This window comes from Hevea brasiliensis, chromosome 13, assembly GCF_030052815.1.
Source record: "Hevea brasiliensis isolate MT/VB/25A 57/8 chromosome 13, ASM3005281v1, whole genome shotgun sequence".
In the NCBI taxonomy this organism is placed as follows: Eukaryota; Viridiplantae; Streptophyta; class Magnoliopsida; order Malpighiales; family Euphorbiaceae; genus Hevea; species Hevea brasiliensis.
In genome coordinates this window covers 87157337-87178455 of record NC_079505.1, presented here as the reverse complement: position 1 = coordinate 87178455, position 21119 = coordinate 87157337, and positions in this window count along the sequence as shown.

The following is a 21119-nucleotide window of genomic DNA, read 5'->3' as shown; positions in this document are numbered from 1 at the left end:
TGATGATAACAAAATTTAAATAAAATATATCTAAGTCAATTTTAGTGATATGTAGATTCTTTCTCTTATTCATGAAAAATCTTTGAGGTTGTATCTAAGGAGGAAGAGCACTTAAAGGCATCTCAAGATGAATCAAAGTTGAGAAAGAACAAGATTATGAAAGTTAAAAATCAAAGTAAAGGTATGAAAGTCATAGAGTTAGCAATTGAGTTTTAAGACTTTTGTAAAAGAATAAGATGAAAGTTTTAGTCAAATGGAGATCAAAATTAATTTTTCTTTTAATTAATTTATAAAATTTTCTCTCTTCTTGACCTTGGATATTGTTATTGGAATATATATTTTTCTTAAGGTCTAAATTAGATTTTTAAATATTACAATTTGAAATAGGCATCAGGTAAATTAGTTTGCTAACTTGTTTGCTAAAATATTAGTTTGCTAATGTGTTTGCTAAAATTATAGTTTGTTAATTAGTTTACTACTGTTGCCAAAAATTTCATTAGTTTGCTAAATGATCAGAGTTGCTCTACTTCGTACAAAAAGACAAAATAACAGCTACTTTGCCTAGAATATAGTGTATAACATTCCAAAAAGGTTTCAAATAGTTTAAAATGATTTAGAACTATAAATACACTATCTTTACTTCATTTTACATTTGATGAAAGCTTGCAATTGCACTCCAATCTTAATTTTTCATATATTGCTTTCATTCAAGAGCTTTAAAGTGTTTGAGCTACCATTGGCAAATCAACTCATCTCTTCTTTATAGTTTGATTTGTATTGAGTGAGAGTGAGTGTTAAAACTTTAAATTGCATTTAAGAGAGGTTGTACAAGCACTTATTAAAGCTTGAGAGTGTGAGTGCTTGAGATAGCACTTGTCTAAGGGTTCAAGCTACCTTGGTAAAAGCTTGGTGTTGAAAAAGTTATAAAGGGCTTTTGGTCTCTTACCTTTAAAAGAGAAAATAGTAGAGAGAAGACTCAAAGAGGGTTCTTTGATAGAGTGGATGTAGGCTAGTTAAGCCGAACTACTATAAAAATTATTGTGTTTGATTTCTCTAACATTAATCTCTTTACTCTTATGTAATTTAAATTCTATGCATGTTATGTTAAAAATTGTTATAAATATTGATTGAGGCTCGAATTGCAATTTAGAGACATATTCTTGAAACACATATCACTTTCACTATATGTATATTGGAGCACCTAGTTAAACAAAGCCACAATTTTTTATTAGGCTACAAGCAAGGGCCGAAAAATTAGTTAAGTTCAATTCACCCTCCTCTTTGACTATTTTGGGACAACAAATTGGTATCAGATCTTGTCTATCTTGCTTAAGGTGTCACAACCTTAGAGTGATCCCCAATGGCTGGTTCATCTAGTAACACTGTCGGTATACCCGCAACACTAGTTGAAGGCTACTCAATTACTAGACCACCACTCTTTAATGGCACTAATTACTCATTTTGAAAAGTTAGAATGAGAAATTTCATACAATCTGTAGATATTGATGCATGGAGAATTATTAAAAATGGTCCATATGTTCCTCAAAAGAATGGTCAAGGAAATACTAAAGTTCCTAAAAATGAAGATGAATATGATGACAATTATTGGAAGAAAATTTATGTAAATGCTAAAGTTATTAATATTTTGCATTGCTCACTTGACCTTAATGAATATAATCGTGTTTTAGGATATCAAACTGCTAAGGAAATTTAGGATAAGCTTGAGGTCACTTATGAAGGAACGGATGTCGTCAAGGAATGCAAAGAAAACCTCCTTATCCGAGATTATGAGCTATTTGAAATAAAGCCAGGAGAATCAATTGCGGATATGAGTATGAGGTTTACTGATCTTGTCAATCTTCTCAAAGCACTTGGTAAAAGATTTGAGGAAGCCGAACTTGTGAAGAAAATTCTTAGATTACTTCCAAAATCTTGGGAAGCAAAGACTACAGTTATCCAAGATACCAAGGATTTTAAAACATTCACCTATGATGAACTCATTGGATCTCTCATTGCACATGAGATGGTATATAAGAAATATGAAGTTGAAAATGAGCAAAAGAAAAAAAAAGCATTCCTCTCAAGTTAAATAAGGATGAAGATAAGAAAAAAGGAGTTGTACTTAAAGTTGACTCAAGTGACAACTCAAGTGCTTCAAGTGATGATGATGATGAAATGGCTATGTTGAAGGAGCAGAAGCATGAAAATTATTAGATTAGAATATTGAATTCAAAAAATTTTCTTCTAGAGTCCCATGCATCATACAATATTCATTATTTACTTATTGATTTCAATGTTCAATAGCATATTAAAACACTTTTAATATGTATTTGGATCTATATTTGCCATTTAAGATTTTAGAATTAACATATTAATTCATTAGAACCTTAGATTAATTCAAGAACATGTGCACTAACCTTTTAATGCACTGTAGATGTGTTTGGTACCTTTGGGAAGCACTTAAGACCCCAAATGTTGTCCATTTAGATTGTCCACACCAAGATTACCAATGGTAGCCCCTTGAACAGCTTCTAAAGCCTTGCCAACCAATTAGAAAATAGAGATTTGCCTTTAGAGAGATTGTAGATGTATACAGGACACTAGAAACGATTTCTAGCAATTTTAATTCAAGAGAATATGGGCAATTCTCTTTGAATTGATGAAAGAAGAAGAAGAAGAAAGAGGAGAGCCTCTTTGGGTAGCGGCACCTTGAGAGAATAATCAGATTGTTATATTATTCTTTCATAAAATCACATTATATAATTAGGTCATCACTTAAAATCCTTGCCACATGTCATCTTCTGATTAGCTCAGAATTTTAATTGACCTAATCACATTAAGCCAAATATGAAAGCTAGATTTAATCTTGACTTTGATCATCTTACGCGATTGGAAGACAAATGGCAAGCTTATATGGTGCCATGTGTCACCATCTCATGGTGTCACATGTCACCCTGTGAAATGACCAAATTACCCTTGTATTGTAATTTTGAGTTCTCAACCCAAAATAATTATTTCTCCTCTTCTAATCAATTTATATCAAATATAAATAAATTAATTAATCTCTATTAATTAATTTATCATAATTAAATTCATATTTAAACATTTTAAATATAAATTTAACTTATACTATACATCCAATAACCTAGATTTGGTTTCAAGCCATGCTAGGGACTTTGCAATCTAATTGCAAACCAAACCTATTTAATTAATCAATTAAACTCTTTAATTAATTAATTAAATCACATTTAACTTGGTGATTACTTATGCATGTGTATGACTCACTAGGCTAAGAAAATTGATTAAGAAAATTGATATAATATAATATGCTAAAACTGATTCATAATTACAATTGATTGCACTAATAAAACGAACTCCATTTTTTTTTTATTAGACTTGTCGCAAGGTGTTTTGCGGTCGCCTGGACGAACCCTCACTGAAGTGGGAAAGAGTGAGGAGTCGCCACTTTAATTTTGAGGGAAATTAAAGAAAACCATTTGTGAAAATAAATTAAAATGAAACCACTTCAAAAACAGAGATTCTAGGTTCGGGGTCCGTAAATGGATGGGGAAGGTGTTAGGCACCCCACCTCATCTCTCAATGAGGGTAAACAGATTTAACTTTAAGCTCTTTATAAATTAAAATCGATAGTTAGGAGGTTCGAACGGAGATGTTAATCCTTTTGGTAAAAGGGAATATTTGATTTTTCACTAATTCGGGTTACCCAGATACATAAATAAATGAGATGACCCTTAGTGAGTTGCTGTTGCGTATCAGTTTTGTTTAAGAGGTTATTTTGCATATTTGTTAAAATTCGATTTGAGAATCCGATAAGAACTCTCCTCCGATCTCTTTTTAGATTAAAATTTCGATTGGAGATCGGATAAGAACTTTCCTCCGATCTCTTTTAGATATTTATGAGAATTTTTTATTGAGAATCGGATAAGGACTCTCCTCCGATCTCTTTTAGATACTTATTAAAGTTTTTGGATTGAGAATCGGATAAGAACTCTCCTCCGATCTCTTTTAGATATTTATTAAAATTTTGGTTGAGAATCGGATAAGAACTCTCCTCCGATCTCTTTTAGATATTTATTAAAATTTTGATTGAGAATCGGATAAGAACTCTCCTTTGATCTCTTTTAATATTTATTAAAATTTTGGTTGAGAATCGGATAAGAACTCTCATCCGATCTCTTTTACTTGAATGGGAGTCGGATAAGGACTTTTCCGACCTCTTGAAATCTGATTACATCTACACATCATAAGAGCCTAAGACTAAGGGTTCTGGTATTCAAATATGCCGAGGACCTGAATAAGGCTTCTTTTAACTCATTGGTACCTCGTGACTAGATAGGGGATACCAAACTGAATTTTACCGACCTTCTATGTGATCGCCTTACCAATACCTTTCGGCAGGCAACATTTGCTCTATTTCATTTGCTATTCCGAAACTCAATTTTACTCCGACCTCCCCCACCTTTACCCAGTCATATTCTCGAGCTAGTCTAGTGGTTCAACTTCGTAACTCTCTGATTTATTATCCGAACATTTATTTAAAAAAAAACTCTTATGTTAAGACACTGTTACCAATGTTTTATCAAACTACCTGTACGTTACCCGTAAATAGAACACCTACATTAAGAGATAATAAAAGATCAAGAACACATAAATAACATGAACTGATATCAAAGATAAACTCGAGAATAACCACCCACGTGGGACCTTCTAACATAAAACAAACTTTAACGAAAATTACGAGCGTAAAAAGCAAATAAAGACGAACACTGGATAAGGCAACGGTTCAAACACTCACCTGCAGGAAGTTGAACCTATTGAACTAACTATGGAGTCACGAATGTTGCAGAGTTTCGGGCTAATAGTCTGGGGACTAATGCTTGCCTTGAAATGATGAATGCCTAGTTAGCATATAATCGAAGCGGAATGATAATGAATGAGATTGAACTCAGAAAATAAAAGTGGATGTAAAGATGGTGAAAACAGAACTGAAACTTAAGAAAGGGTAACACAGAGCAATGAACAAACTGAAAATCAGGAGTTCCAGTGTCCAACACTTCTTCAAAGAAAATACTTTAGAAAACTGGTTTTAAAGTCTTTTTAGCTTAAAAATAGCAGAGTAGCAAAACTGAATTAATTTTCAGAGCCTTTCCACTATAATCACCACCCTTTTTCTTCGTCCTCCTCCATCAATGATTTCATGCAGGTATTTATAGGGAACGGATGTTCCTAATGAAGGGTCAGGATTCCCTTTGAGGAAAATGGAAGGTTTGGATTTTAAAGGACACGATCAGATGGTTGGGAATTAAAGAGAATCAAAACGAACGACCGAGATCCTTTTTTGCATATTTGTCCTTTCTCCTTTCTAATCTGACGGCTCATAATTTTCTTGTCAAGGGTGATCCGAAGGCTGAGAATAAAGAGCGCCGGTCTTGTCGTCTTGTTCTTTGATCCAAGGGCTCTGGACTTGTCCTTACAAGTAAGATCAACGATGGAGATTGGGATGTACAGCACTGTCATGACATACTCTGGCACCTGTCAGTAATGTGGGCGATTCTGAGGCGTGCGGTGGAGATTTCGTCTGCAACGCTTTAACTACCTCGACTCTGATTATGATGACAGTTAGCGGAAGTTGTCTTATTCTCTTTGTTTTTCGACCTCCTCTCCCTTCCGATCTTTCTAACACGATCCTTTTCCGATCTCTCATGCCGGGCTCAGGAAGCAGTATCCCGAGGAGGACTTCTCCTGGATGGTGGATCTGGCTCCCCAGGACGAAGAGGATAGTGAGGAGGAGGCCGAAGGTGATAGAGGGGGTGAACAAAATATAGAACAGGCTGGAGGTGATCCTCCAGCCGAATGACTTGTATATATTTGAAATGAAATGAAATTCCTTTTTTTTTGTTCAATGCTTGGATGAGATCGGAAAGTATCTAAGTTGCATAAGCACTTGATTGTCTGAACATATTAGAACAACAGCTAAAAGTGATTATTAATCTAAGTGTAAAAGGTCGGAAAACATTGTAAGCAAGAGATCGGCAAACGCCAAATGGGACTTGATTAAAATTGGAAACTTGATTTGAACACATAAGATCGGAATCATCCTTAAACCGGATTGAAACCTTAACTTTATCAGACGATTATCACCAAACTTTTAAAAGGGAGATCGGCAATAAGACTGGTGGCATGAAGACCTGATGTTGGTTTGGCTTCGCTAGACAAGAGATCGAAAATGTAATTGACTGGTCAGGAGACTTGACAATTGGTTTGAGAGATCGGTGAGGCTTTAAATGATATGGGGACTTAGTATTGATTCGATTCCTTTTGAGGAGAGATCAGAAATGTGATTGGCTGGCAAAGGGAGACTCAGTGCTGGGGATCGGTTTCAAAGTTTATTGATTTCGGGGATAGGCCAAAATATGGTGTCGACAAGACTCATTACAAGTCTAATGAGTTTGATTTGTAGTTTGATTTATATTGAGTGAGAGTGAGTGTTAAAACATTAAATTGCATTTAAGAGAGGTTGTACAAGCACTTATTAAAGCTTAAGAGTGTGAGTGCTTGAGATAGCACTTGTCTAAGGGTTCAAGCTACCTTGGTAAAAACTTAGTGTTGAAAAAGTTATAAAGGGCTTTTGGTCTCTTACATTTAAAAGAGAAAATAGTGGAGAGAAGACTCAAAGAGGGTTCTTTGAGAGAGTGGATGTAGGCTAGTTAAGCCGAACCACTATAAAAATCATTGTGTTTGATTTCTCTAACCTTAATCTCTTTACTCTTGTGTAATTTAAATTCTATGCATGTTATGTCAAAAATTACTATAAATATTGATTGAGGCTCGAATTGCAATTTAGAGACATATTCTTGAAACACATATCACTTTCATTATATGTATATAGGAGCACCTAGTTGAACAAAGCCACAATTTTTCATTAGGCTACAAGCAAAGGCCGAAAAATTGGATAAGTCCAATTCACTCCCCTTTTGGACTATTTTGGAAAAACAAATTGGTATCAGAGCTTGTTTCTTTCGCTTAAGGTGTCACAACCTTAGAGTGATCCCCAATGGCTGGTTCATCTAGCAACACTGTCGGTATACCCGCACCACTAGCTGAAGGCTACTCAATTACTAGACCACCACTTTCTAAATCATTTTATGCACCTCATAGACCATAGTTAATACCTAGCATAGCATGCTATGGCCACCCAATTAGTAATAAGAAATACCTTAAATGAACCTTTTATCACCTAACATAGCATGCCATAGCCACCCAATTAGTAATAAGTATTTCCTTAAGGAAAAGAAGGTATGGGTGTCAAAGGGAACCTTACCTAAAGTCACTAACCCCCAAAGACCCAAAGTTGCTTGGGTACCTAAAGCTAAATGATTAAATTTCAGGTTTGTTTCAAAAGAATGAAGGAAAGTGAAAAATGGTATATAGATAGTGGTTGTTCAAAGCACATGACTAGTGAAAAGGACAAGTTTTCAAAAATCACAATGGTAGATGGAGGACATGTGAAATTTGGAGATAAAGGAAAAGGAAAAATAATTGGAAATGGCACAATTGGAACCAAGCCTTACATTGAAGATGTGTCACTTGTTGAAGGGTTGAAATACAACTTGCTAAGTGTAAGCCAACTTTGTGATAAAGGTTTTGAGGCAAAGTTCACTTCTTCTCATTGCACAATTAATAACTTAGATAATGACACATTGTTCATTGTCAATAGATCTAATAATGCTTACTTGCTTGACATTAATAACTTTGAAACTAATCATGGTACATGTCTAATATCTTTTGATAACTTTAGTTATTTATGGCATAGAAGATTAGGACATGCAAGCATGCATACACTCTCAAAATTATCTAAGAAAGAACTTGTTAAAGGTCTTCCTAAGATTAAGTATGAAAATGAATTTTAATTTAGGGCATGTGCACTAGGAAAGCATATTAGAATATCTTTTAAATGTAAAAATATTATTTCTACTACTAAGCCATTAGAATTGTTTCATCTTGATTTATTTGGACCTGTGTCTCCTGCTAGTCTTGGTGGGAAGACATATGTTTTAGTTATTGTTGATGACTATTCAAGATATACATGGACATTCTTCCTTGCTCACAAAGATAAAACTTTTGAGAAATTTACCTCTTTTAGTAAAATGGTTCAAAATGAAAAAGGTTTTTGCATCACATCTATAAGGAGTGATCATGGAACTGAATTTGAAAATCATTTATTTGAGAAATATTATGATAAACATAGAATCAACCATAACTTTTCAGCTCCTAGAACTCCACAATAAAATGGGGTTCTAGAAAGGAAAAATATGACCTTGCAAGAAATGACTATAACCATGTTAAATGAAAATAATTTGTCAAAATATTTTTGGGCTGAAGCTATTAATACTCTTACTATGTGTTGAATAGAATTTTGATTAGACAAATTTTGAAAAAAACCCCCTATGAGCTTTGGAAAGGAAGAAAATCAAATATTTTATATTTCAGAGCATTTGGATATAAGTGCTATATCTTAAATAACAAAAAGGATAACTTGAAAAAATTTGATGCTAAATCCGATGAAGGAATCTTTCTTAGGTATTCAACAAAGAGTAAAGCATATAAGGTGTTTAATAGAAGAACATTAGTTATTGAGGAAACTATTTATGTTTTGTTTGATGAGGCTAACTCTTCTATTATAAGGAAAGATGTTTTTGATGACAATAATGAGCAGGTGTTTGGAAAAGAAAATATAAAATCAAGTCAAGAAATGGAACAAATTGATGACAAAGATGAAGAAACTCAAGGAGATACCACAATAGATGTCCATAATGCTAATAATGATCAAATTAATGAAGAAATGTCAAATTTGGAAGAATTACAAGTAAATGAACCCCAACATGAAGATTTACCTAAAGAATGAAGATTCCATAGAAATCATCCCCAAGAAGACATCATTGATGATCCATCTTAAAGGATGATGACTAGAGCACAATTGAGAAAATATTTTGGTAATGTTGCCTTTGTTTCACAAATTGAACCTAAATGTTTTGAAGAAGCTGAAAATAATGAAAGTTGGATTCTTGCCATGAAAGAAAAACTCAATCAATTTGAGAGAAACAAAGTTTGGAATTTGGTGCCTAAACCTAAAAATCATTCAATTATTAATATTTTGGTAATATTACTTTTGTTTCACAAATTGAACCTAAATGTTTTGAAGAAGCTCAAAATGATGAAAGTTGGATTCTTGCCATGCAAGAAGAACTCAATCAATTTGAGAGAAACAAAGTTTGGAATTTGGTGTCTAAACCTAAAAATCATTCAATTATTAATATTTTGGTAATATTGCATTTGTTTCACAAATTGAACCTAAATGTTTTGAAGAAGCTCAAAATGATGAAAGTTGGATTCTTGCCATGCAAGAAGAACTCAATCAATTTGAGAGAAACAAAGTTTGGAATTTGGTGCCTAAACCTAAAAATCATTCAATTATTGGTACTAAATGGGTATTTAGAAACAAAATGGATGAAAAAGGCAATGTTGTTAGAAATAAAGCTAGACTGGTGGCTCAAGGCTACAACTAAGAAGAATGTATTGATTTTGATGAAACCTTTGCTTCGGTTGCTAGAATTGAAGCTATTAGAATGTTGTGTGCCTTTACATGTTACAAGGATTTTATGCTTTATCAAATGGATGTCAAGAGTGCATTTTTAAATGGTTATATTGATGAGAAAGTGTATGTTGCACAACTTCCGGGCTTTGAAAATCATGAGCATCCAAATTATGTTTATAAACTTACTAAAAGCTTTATATGGTTTAAAACAAACTCCTAGAGTATGGTACGAGAGACTTAGTAAATTCCTTTTACAAAATGATTTCCAAAGAGAAAAAGTGGACACAACACTTTTTGTCAAAAAGCATCATCATGATATGCTTATTGTGCAAATATATGTTGATGATATATGTAACACCCCAAAATTTTAAATTTTATTATTTTATGAGCATTTTGGTATTTTAATTTTATTTAAATTTTAGGAATTTTTTTTTGAGATTTTTCAGATTTTAAAAATCGGGTTCGATTTTCCCAAAATGTAAACTTTGATGATTTTTAAAAATTAATTTAAAGACCACGTGGCAAAACTAAAAATATATTTGGAGTCTACGAATTTTTCTGAGTTTTCTGGAATTTTTTCGAAATTTTTGGACCTCATTTTCGCTCCCGAGGCAGAGTAAAAAATTCAAAATTTTGTATTCCGAATCGAACCGACCGAATCGAACCTGATCGGATCGGACCGATCGAATCGGACCGGCTCCTTTTTCTTCTTCTCTTTTCTTCCGCGCGTCCCGACCTCCTCCCCTTCTCTCTCTCTTTTCTCTCTCCTCCCTCCTCCCCTTGCTGCGCCGCCACCTCCCTTGCCTCCCCACCTCACTGGCGCCCCACTTCAGCCCTCCCCCATGGCCGGCCGCCGCCTGAAACGCCAGAAAACGGCCCCAGAAACAACGCGCAGCATGCGCGCGACTCCTCCGCTTCCCGGCCAAAATCCGGCCGATCCGGCCACCAATTAGACCGGGTCTTGTGTCTAAAATCATCTACTCGTCGAGAGCTTTCCATAGACATCAAGAACACCGAAATCCATCGAGCGGTTTGTCCAATTTTTGCCCGGGAAGTTTTAGCCCATTTTGACTTTCGGGCTAGATTTCTCGCAAACCGTGAATCCCACGAGAAAACCGAGAGTACCAGAGCGCTCCACTCGTCGAGAGCTTCGCGGCGACATAAATTTTGAATTTTTTCAACACTGTTTTTCGATGGGTCCCACGGAACTTCGCAGTGTCTTTTCGAGCATTAAATGAGCTTAGAAAATTCTGAAAAATTTATGTACTAACCCCCGTGTCGTGGGCTTCGTGTAGGTATCCTCAATTCGCGGAAATTCGACAGTTGTCCGGGTTTGTGAATTTCCGGCCAGACAGACCTGTTACCGAAAAAGTCTCTGAATTGGACAGAGGTTTTGGCTACCCCCCCATTGTCAGACGTCTCGAGCGCGTTCCGGAAGTCGGAATTGGCAAAGGTAAACCCGAACCTTGCTTTTTCGTAATTTTCTAGTGCTTAAATAGGATTAAAAATTCATAAAATATTCGTGGTAGCTCAGAAAATTATGATTCTTTTTGCAATAGTGTAGTAATATTGCTAAGGACCGCGGGGCAAAGTTTTAGAATTTTTAAAGCTTGTTTGGGTAGTTTTTGCAAAAATAATCAATTATAAGGACTAAATTAAAATTTTACATATTATGATGGATGACTGATTTGATGGGCCCAGGAGGGGCTGTGTGATGTGATTGAGTTTGTGGATATATGGATTGTGAATATAGAAGTGTGTTTTGAGCCATTTTGCAGGTTGGGTAGGTCCTAGGTATAAGGGAGACTCTGCCGGATTTTCGGCACGACTTAGGACGTATTTGGTCTTTTCTTGATTATATTGAGTCATTTGTATTAAATAATTGTAATGTAATTGTCAGGTGAGCAGGGACAGCCTTCTTCCTCCGCCCAGCCGCCACAGTGACCGTTGTCAAGTCTGTGAGTAAAATATTAATTTTAATTGTAATTTCACTATTATTATATGTTCAAGCATGCCCATGCATCACTTATATGCATATATCTATGTAGATAAACTTTAGGCACGATTTATGTTGCATTCATAACTGTGAAAGTATCATGTATGTTGTTGTGGTAATTTGGAGCAGTGTGCGTGCGTTGGCGTACGTGTGATGTGGTATGGACTATGGATAGGACGGGTAGACACGGCTTGAGATCTTATTTGGGACCGGTCCTTGGGGTAGACACGGCTTGAGTTCTTCATTTGGGACCCCAATTTGGTTATTAAGTGGAAGTCCGAGTGAGTTCTTCTTGCACAGTTGGAATTAAGAGAGCTGTATAGGGGATTAGCTCCCATATATATTATGATTGATATTACCGGGTGCGTGAGTGCTCCAAATTACCTTTTTGATGTTATGATGTGAAATTATTGCTGGTGTTGCATTTCACTCCACAGGGTGCATTAGTTTTAGATAGTTATAGAGATTATGGTTAAAATTGATATTTTACTCTCTGAGTCGACGCTCACTCTGTTCAATATTTTTTCAAAGCTGAGGAGGATTTTATTGTGGTTAACCTGCTTTCCTCCTTCGCAGGTTGTTTATCAATATTTGTGTAATTTTATTTACTCCTAGAATTTCCGCATGTGTTAGAAGTATTTATTTGATTTTGGTCTGTAATATTATTACCATGTTGGACCTGTAAACGTATAATGATATGCATGTTTGATGGACTGGATGAGGGAGCTGAGCTCCCATATGTTTTTATGATGATATGAGTATGTGGAGGGTGAGTTGAGCTCCCCAATTGAGTATTTACTGTGTTTACAGGTCAGGTGAGTCAAAAACTCCCCGTTGGTAGGTCCATTTTATGGTCGGACTCTGTCCGATTGATTTCTTGAAATTGGGCCCAAATGGGCCTTAGAGTTGGGTTAGTGAATAGTTAGGCTCACTACGGGCCTCGGGAGCTCTAGGCTGGCCCAGGTCCTAGTGCCGGTCCGGCCCATAGGTTGGGTCGTAACAAATGTGGTATCAGAGCTTAGGCTCCAGATTCTTAGGGATTGTTTGTCTAAAGCGTTGGGAAGAGTCTACTAGGAGTCACATGCGGAAAATAGGGTCCATATTCGTCCTGCATTGTCATCTTTGCTTCTAGTCTCTGCTTTACATAATTATGTATAAATATGAGTCTATAGAGCTGTGTAACATGTTTTTTTGAATTTTGTGGGCTAATGCTGCTGAATTTCAGAAAAAATGCATAGAAGCAGGATAGCTGCCACTGCACCAGAACCAGATGTGCCTGATGAGGTGTCAGCACAGGATGAGGCGCCTGCCCCGAGGAGGCGGGGTAGGAGGCCTAGAGCTGCTCAAGTAGAAGAGCAGCTGCCAACAGTTCAGGATCAATCTTATACGGCACAGGGTCCCATGGACCCCATGGCAGCTACTATAGCTGGGTTACAGAGAACCATCAATATGATGGCGTAGTATATGGTCCACCCTCCACAGCAGTAGCAGTCCACCGCACCAAGAGGGGAACCTTACAAACAGATCATAAATTTCAAGAAGTTGGTGCCTGGTACTTATGATGTGTCAGATGATGCATATCGGTTTTTGGATTCTATGACAGGCGAGAGCAGTGCTGATTGGCTGATAGAAATCTAATAGAGTGTATGCAGCATGTCATGGGACCTATGCCTAGACAATGGATGAATGACTACATATTACCTCGGATGGAGGGTTTGTCGTGGACTCAGTTTGTGGAACTGTTCATCAATCGGTTTGTGCGAGCTTGAGGATCAAAAGCAGTGGGCCTTTGAGGCCTTAAGACAGAATGGCAGGTTTGTAGATGAATATGCTATAGAATTTCTGGAACTGAGCAGGTATGCCCCTACAGCAGTAGCTACATAAACTATGAAGGTGAAGAGATTCCTAAACGGGCTTGACAGGAGGTATGCAAACATGGCCATGATGTCGGATCAGTCTTTTGATGTGGTGGTTGATCGAGCCAGACAGATAGAGATTAGCTATGTTGTGGATGACAGCGGAAGAGCAAAGAAAAACAGAGTAGAGGGTTCTTCAGGTGTTCCCCACATGGGTACTACGGATAGTGGTGGCCAGACTACTTACAGAGGAAAAAGCAGGAATAAGGAGTGGTTTTAGGCACAAATCCCGAGGGTTGGACGAGTGCGGATCCAGCGGTGGTCACGATTCGAGTACAGATTAGTGCAGTTCAGATCCTCCTTGGCACCTTGTGCACGGTGTGGAAGAGGACATTCTGGACCTTGTATGATGGGTTCAGAGTATGCTTGTGTGTGGCCAACCAGGTCACTTTGCTAGGAATGCCCGTGTTGTGAGCCACGGATGGGGTCACAAGGTTACATTGCAAATGTTCCTCGTCGATTGTATCCGGTGCTTCGGCATGGCGGCGATCGATTCGATGGCCAACAGGCCGAGGACAAGGGGACATGGATTTAGAGCGGATCGGGAGGTAGAAGTCGATATCAAGGTTCTTCCACTCGGGGTAGAAGTCGGGCTCGGGTTTTCACCGACCCACCAGGGATGCTCGAGCTTCCAATGCGGTTGTGGCGGTATTCTACTAGTCATTCCTACGAGGCTCGTGTTTTGATAGATCCGGGTGCTACGCACTCATTTGTCTCCCCTGTGTTTTCCATGAGATTGGGTAGAAACCCTACAACTCTAGAATGCCCTTTGTCGGTAGCTACCCCACTTAGTGACAACATAGATGTAGATATGGTTTTTCCGGGTAGCCTAGTAGTAGTGGATGGAAAGATCCTCCCAGCAGACTTGGTTCCTTTACCAGTAATGGATTTTGATGTAATTTTGGGGATGGATTGGTTGGCAACTCATTATGCCACCTTAGACTGCAGGAACAAAAAGGTGTATTTCCACATACCTGGTGTGGAAGAGTTTAGCTTTGATGGTGACAGGAGCGTGGCTCCATGTAACTTGGTGTCAGTAATTAGTGCTAGAAAAATGTTGAGGCGTGGATGCCAAGGGTATTTGGCATTGGTGAGAGATACATCTGTAGAAGGTGTCAACATGGAGAATGTTCCTGTTGTCAGAGAATTTATGGATGTCTTCCCTGAGGAGCTTCCAGGGTTGCCACCAGAAAGGGAAATAGAGTTCTGCATTAATGTTGTTCAGGGTACACCTCCCATATCCATGCCACCCTACAGGATGACACCAGCAGAATTGAAAGAGCTAAAGGAGCAACTACAGGAGCTTTTGGACAAGGGTTTTATAGGTCTGAGCACTTCACCCTGGGGTGCTCCGGTGCTATTTGTAAGAAAGAAAGATGGGTCATTGAGGTTGTGTATTGACTACAGACAGCTGAACAAGGTGACTGTGAAGAATAAGTATCCATTTCCTCGGATCGATGATCTGTTTGATCAGATCCAAGGAGCTAGATTCTTTTCCAAGATAGACCTGCGATCAGGCTACCATCAGTTGAGAATCAGGAATGAGGACGTGTCCAAAACGGCATTCAGGACAAGATATGGTCATTATGAGTTGTTGGTGATGTCTTTTGGACTCACTAATGCACCAGCAGCCTTCATAGACTTGATGAATAGGGTGTTCAAGCCTTTTTTAGACCGTTTTGTCATCGTATTCATAGATGACATTTTGGTATACTCTCGGACCGAGGAAGAACACGTGTGGCACTTGAGGATGGTGTTGCAGACTTTCAGGGAGCACCAGCTATATGCCAAATTTTTGAAATGTGAATTTTGGCTAGAAAGCATCTCATTCTTGGGACACGTGGTTTCTAGTGAAGGTATTCAAGTGGATCCCAAGAAAATTGAAGCGATGGCCCATTGGCTTAGGCCTACATGATCCAGCGAGGTGCGAAGTTTTACGGGTCTAGCTACTATAGGCGTTTTGTACAGGATTTTTCCAGGATGGCAGCTCCCCTAACTAAGTTAACCCGAAAGAATGTTCCATTCATTTGGACAGATGACTGTGAGGAGAGTTTCCAGAAGCTTAAGGAGTGTCTAACCACTGCCCCTGTGTTGACACTACCTAAGAGTGGTGAAGGATACTCCGTGTACTATGACGCCTCCAGAGTTGGCCTAGGCTGTGTTTTGATGCAGAATGGAAAAGTAGTGGCTTATGCTTAAAGACAGCTGAAAAGGCATGAGCAGAACTACCCCACCCATGATTTGGAAATGGCGGCTGTAGTCTTTGCACTAAAAATCTGGAGACACTACCTGTATGGTGAAGTGTGCGAGATATACACCGACCACAAGAGTTTGAAGTACATCTTCCAACAGAGGGATTTAAACTTGAGACAGAGAAGATGGATGGAGCTTCTGAAAGACTATGATTGCACCATCCAGTACCACCCTGGAAAGGCCAATGTAGTAACAGATGCTTTGAGCAGAAAATCTTCTGGCAGTTTGGCGCACATTTCAGCAGAGAAAAGACCGTTGATTCAGAAAATACATGAGTTGATGGATCAAGGTTTAATCTTAGATCTTTCAGATGAGGGGATATTGCTGGCTCATTTTTCAGTGAGGCCAGACTTGAGAGACAGAGTTAGAGTTTCCCAGCACAGAGACTAACAATTGATGAAGATCATAGAAAAAGTACAGCAAGGTGAAGGTGGTGAGTTTGGATTTGCCAATGATGGTGCCTTAGTGCAAGGTTCTAGGATATGTGTGCCCGATGTGGACAATCTCAGAAATGAAATCATGCGAGAGGCACACTATACACTGTACAGTGTCCACCCAGGCTCCACCAAAATGTACCATGATGTGAAGGATAGCTATTGGTGGAATGGCATGAAGAGAGACATAGCAGACTTTGTGTCTAAGTGCTTGACTTGTCAGAAGGTGAAGTTTGAACACTAGAGACCATCAGGAAAGCTGCAAGAGCTCCCTATCCTAGAATGGAAGTGGGAAATGATTACCATGGATTTTGTGACTGGGTTGCCTCGTACCACGCGAGGATCTGATTCGATATGGGTAATTGTAGACCGCCTAACCAAATCAGCTCACTTCTTGCCTGTGAAGACTACATATTCTGTGGCACAGTATGCTCGGCTCTACATCCGAGAAATAGTCAGATTGCATGGAGTTCCGGCTTCCATAATATCTGACAGAGGACCCCAGTTCACTTCTCGGTTTTGGAGAAAGTTGCAGGAGGCACTTGGAACACAGTTGAACTTCAGTACGGCTTTCCACCCTCAGACAGACGAACAGTCCGAAAGGACAATCCAAACACTGGAAGACATACTTCGCATGAGTGTCTTGGATTTTGGAGGTCAATGGGATGATCAGCTAGCTTTGGTGGAGTTTGCCTACAACAACAGTTACCATTCCTGCATAGGGATGGCACCCTATGAGGCACTATATGGAAGGAAGTGTAGGTCTCCTCTGTGTTGGACAGAAATGGGGAAAGCGAAGGTGCATGATGTAGACCTAGTGCAATACACTTCAGAGGTAGTTCCTTTAATTAGGGAACGATTGAAAACAGCTTTCAGTAGGCAGAAGAGTTATGCAGACCCCAGATGAAGGGATGTGGAGTTTGCAGTAGGCGACTATGTATTCCTGAAGGTTTCTCCAATGAAGAGACTCATGAGATTTGGAAAGAAGGGTAAGTTGGCACCTCGGTATATCGGACCTTTTGAGGTTACGGATAGAGTTGGAGCTACCACCCAACCTTTCTCATGTTCATCCCGTATTTCACATCTCCATGCTCAGGAAATACATTCCAGATCCTTCTCATGTACTACAACCGGAGGTAATAGAGCTAAAGGAGAATTTGACATTTGAGGAGCAACCTGTAGCCATAGTGGACTACCAAGTGAGACAGCTAAGATCAAAACAGATCCCTATGGTTAAGTCTTGTGGAGGAGCCAGTCAGTGGAAGAGTGCACCTGGGAGTCAGAATGGGACATACGTAGCAAGTACTCTTATCTGTTCAATGTATAATCATATACTTTATTCTGCCTTGTGTAAAATTCGAGGACGAATTTTCTGTAAGGGGGGAAGAATGTAACACCCCAAAATTTTAAATTTTATTATTTTATGAGCATTTTGGTATTTTAATTTTATTTAAATTTTAGGAATTTTTTTTTGAGATTTTTTGGATTTTAAAAATCGGGTTCGATTTTCCGAAAATATAAACTTTGATGATTTTTAAAAATTAATTTAAAGACCACGTGGCAAAACTAAAAATATATTTGGAGTCTACAAATTTTTCTGAGTTTTCTGGAATTTTTTCGAAATTTTTGGACCTTGTTTTCGATTCCGAGGCATAGTAAAAATTCAAAATTTTGTATTCCGAATCGAATCGGCCGAATCGAACCGGACAGGATCGGACCGGTCGAATCGGACCAGCTCCTTTTTCTTCTTCTCTTTTCTTCCGCGCATCCCGACCTCCTCCCCTTCTCTCTCTCTTTTCTCTCTCCTCTCTCCTCCCTCCTCCCCTTGTCGCACCGCCACCTCCCATGCCTCCCCACCTCACCGGCGCCCCACTTCAGCCCTCCCCCACGGCCGGCCGCCGCCTGGAACGCCGGAAAACGGCCCCAGAAACAACGCGCAGCGCCCGCGCGACTCCTCGGCTTCCCGATCAAAATTCGGCCGATTCGGCCACCAATTGAACCGAGTCTTATGTCTAAAATCATCTACTCGTCGAGAGCTTTCCATAGACACTAAGAACACCGAAATCCATTAAGCGGTTTGTCCAATATTTGCCTAGGAAGTTTTAGCCCATTTTAACTTTCGGGCTAGATTTCTCGCAAATCGTGAATCCCACGAGAAAACCGAGAGTACCAGAGCGCTCCACTCGTCGAGAGCTTCGCGGCGACATAAATTTCGAATTTTTTCGACACCATTTTTCGGTGGGTCCCACGGAACTTCGCAGTGTCTTTTCGAGCATTAAATGAGCTTAGAAAATTCTGAAAAATTTATGTACTAACCCCCGTGTCGTGGGCTTCGTGTAGGTATCCTCAATTCGCGAAAATTCGACAGTTGTCCGGGTTTGTGAATTTCCGGTCAGAAAGACCCGTTATCGGAAAAGTCTCCGAATTGGATCGAGGTTTTGGCTATCCCCCCATTGTCAGACGTCCCGAGCGCGTTCCCGAAGTCAGAATCGGCAAAGGTAAACCCAAACCTTATTTTTTTGTAATTTTCTAGTGCTTAAATATGATTAAAAATTCATAAAATATTCGTGGTAGCTCAGAAAATTATGATTCTTTTTGCAATAGCCTAGTAATATTGCTAACGACCGCGGGGAAAAGTTTTAGAATTTTTAGAGCTTGTTTGGGTAGTTTTTGCAAAAATGATGAATTATAAGGACTAAATTGAAATTTTACATATTGTGATGGATGACTGATTTGATGGGCGGGAGAGTGTGTGATGTGATTGAGTTGTGAATATATGGATTGTGAATATAGAAGTGTGTTTTGAGCCATTTTGCAGGTTGGGTAGGTCCTAGGTATAAGGGAGACTCTGTCGGATTTTCGGCACGACTTAGGACGTATTTGGTCTTTTCTTAATTGTATTGAGTCATTTGTATTAAATAATTGTAATGTAATTGTCAGGTGAGCCGGGACAGCCTTCTTCCTCCGCCCAGCCGCCACAGTGACCGTTGTCAAGTCTGTGAGTAAAATATTAATTTTAATTGTAATTTCACTATTATTATATGTTCAAGCATGCCCATGCATCACTTATATGCATATATCTATGTAGATAAACTTTAGGCACGATTTATGTTGCATTCATAACTGTGAAAGTGCCATGTATGTTGTTGTGGTAATTTGGAGCAGTGTGCGTGCGTTGGCGTGCGTGTGATGTGGTGTGGACTATGGATAGGACGGGTAGACACGGCTTGAGATCTTCGCTGGGACCTGGTCCTTCGGGGTAGACACGGCTTGAGTTCTTCGCTGGGACCTCGATTTGGTTATTAAGTGAAAGTCCGAGCTGAGTTCTTCGCTGGCACAGTTGGAATTAAGAGAGCTGTATAGGGGATCAGCTCCCATATATATTATGATTGATATTACCGAGTGCGTGAGTGCTCCAAATTACCTTTTTGATGTTATGATGTGAAATTATTACTGGTGTTGCATTTCACTTCACAGGGTGCATTAGTTTTAGATAGTTATAGAGATTATGGTTAAAATTGATATTTTACTCTCTGAGTCGAACGCTCACTCCTGTTCAATATTTTTTTCAGGCTACAGGAGGATTTTATTGTGGTTAACCTGCTTTCCCCCTTCGCATGTTGTTTATCAATATTTATGTAATTTTATTTACTCCTAGAATTTCCGCATGTGTTAAAAGTATTTATTTGATTTTGGTCTGTAATTTTATTACCATGTTGGACCTGTAAACGTATAATGATATGCATGTTTGATGGATTGGATGAGGGAGCTGAGCTCCCATATGTTTTTATGATGATATGAGTAAGTGGAGGGTGAGCTGAGCTCCCCAATTGAGTATTTACTGTGTTTACAGGTCGGGTGAGTCAAAAACTCCCCGTTGGTAGGTCCATTTTATGGCCGAACTCTGTCCGATTGATTTCTTGAAATTGCGCCCAAATGGGCCTTAGAGTTGGGTTAGTAAATAGTTAGGCTTACTACGGGCCTCGGGGGCTTTAGGCTGGCCTAGGTCCTAGTGCCGGTCCGGCCCATAGGTTGGGTCGTGACAATATAATTTTTGGGGCTACTAAAGAATCTCTTTGCAAGAAATTTTCTAAGATTATGCAGAATGAATTTGAGATGAGCATGATGGGGGAGCTCACATTCTTCCTTGGACTTCAAATTAAGCAAATGAAAGATGACATCTTCATAAATCAATCAAAGTACATCAAAGATATATTGAAGAAATTTAAAATGGAAGATTTGAAGAGCATGGGCACTCTTATGAGTTTAACAATTAAAATGGACAATGATGAAAAAGGTAAAGAAGTAGATACAAAGCTTTATAGAGGTATGATTGGCTCTCTTTTATATCTTACTGCTTCTAAACTAGGCATAGATTTTAGTGTTTGCATGTGTGCAAGATTTCAATCATGTCCAAAAGAATCCCATCTAAGTGCAGTTAAAAGAATCTTCAAATACCTCATTGGCACACACTCAATTGGTTTATGGTATCCAAAATGTGAATCATTTGATCTTGTTTGTTATAGTGATTCAGATTTTGCTGGAAGTAGATTGGATAGAAAAAGTACTTCAGGTACTTGTCAATTTCTTGGTTTTGCACTAGTTTCTTGGCATAGTAAGAAACAAACTTCAGTGGCTCTGTCTATAGCTAAGGTTGAATATATAGCTGCTATTAGTTATGTTGCTCAAATTTTATGGATGAAACAACAATTGAAAGATTTTGGTTTAAAATATAATCTTGTTCCAATTATGTGTGATAACACAAGTGCAATAAACTTGATTAAAAATTCAGTCCAACATTCAAGAACAAAACATATTGAGATCATACATCATTTTATTAGAGATCATGTTCAAAATGGAGATATCAAAATTGAATTTGTTACTACTAAAAATCAACTTGCAGA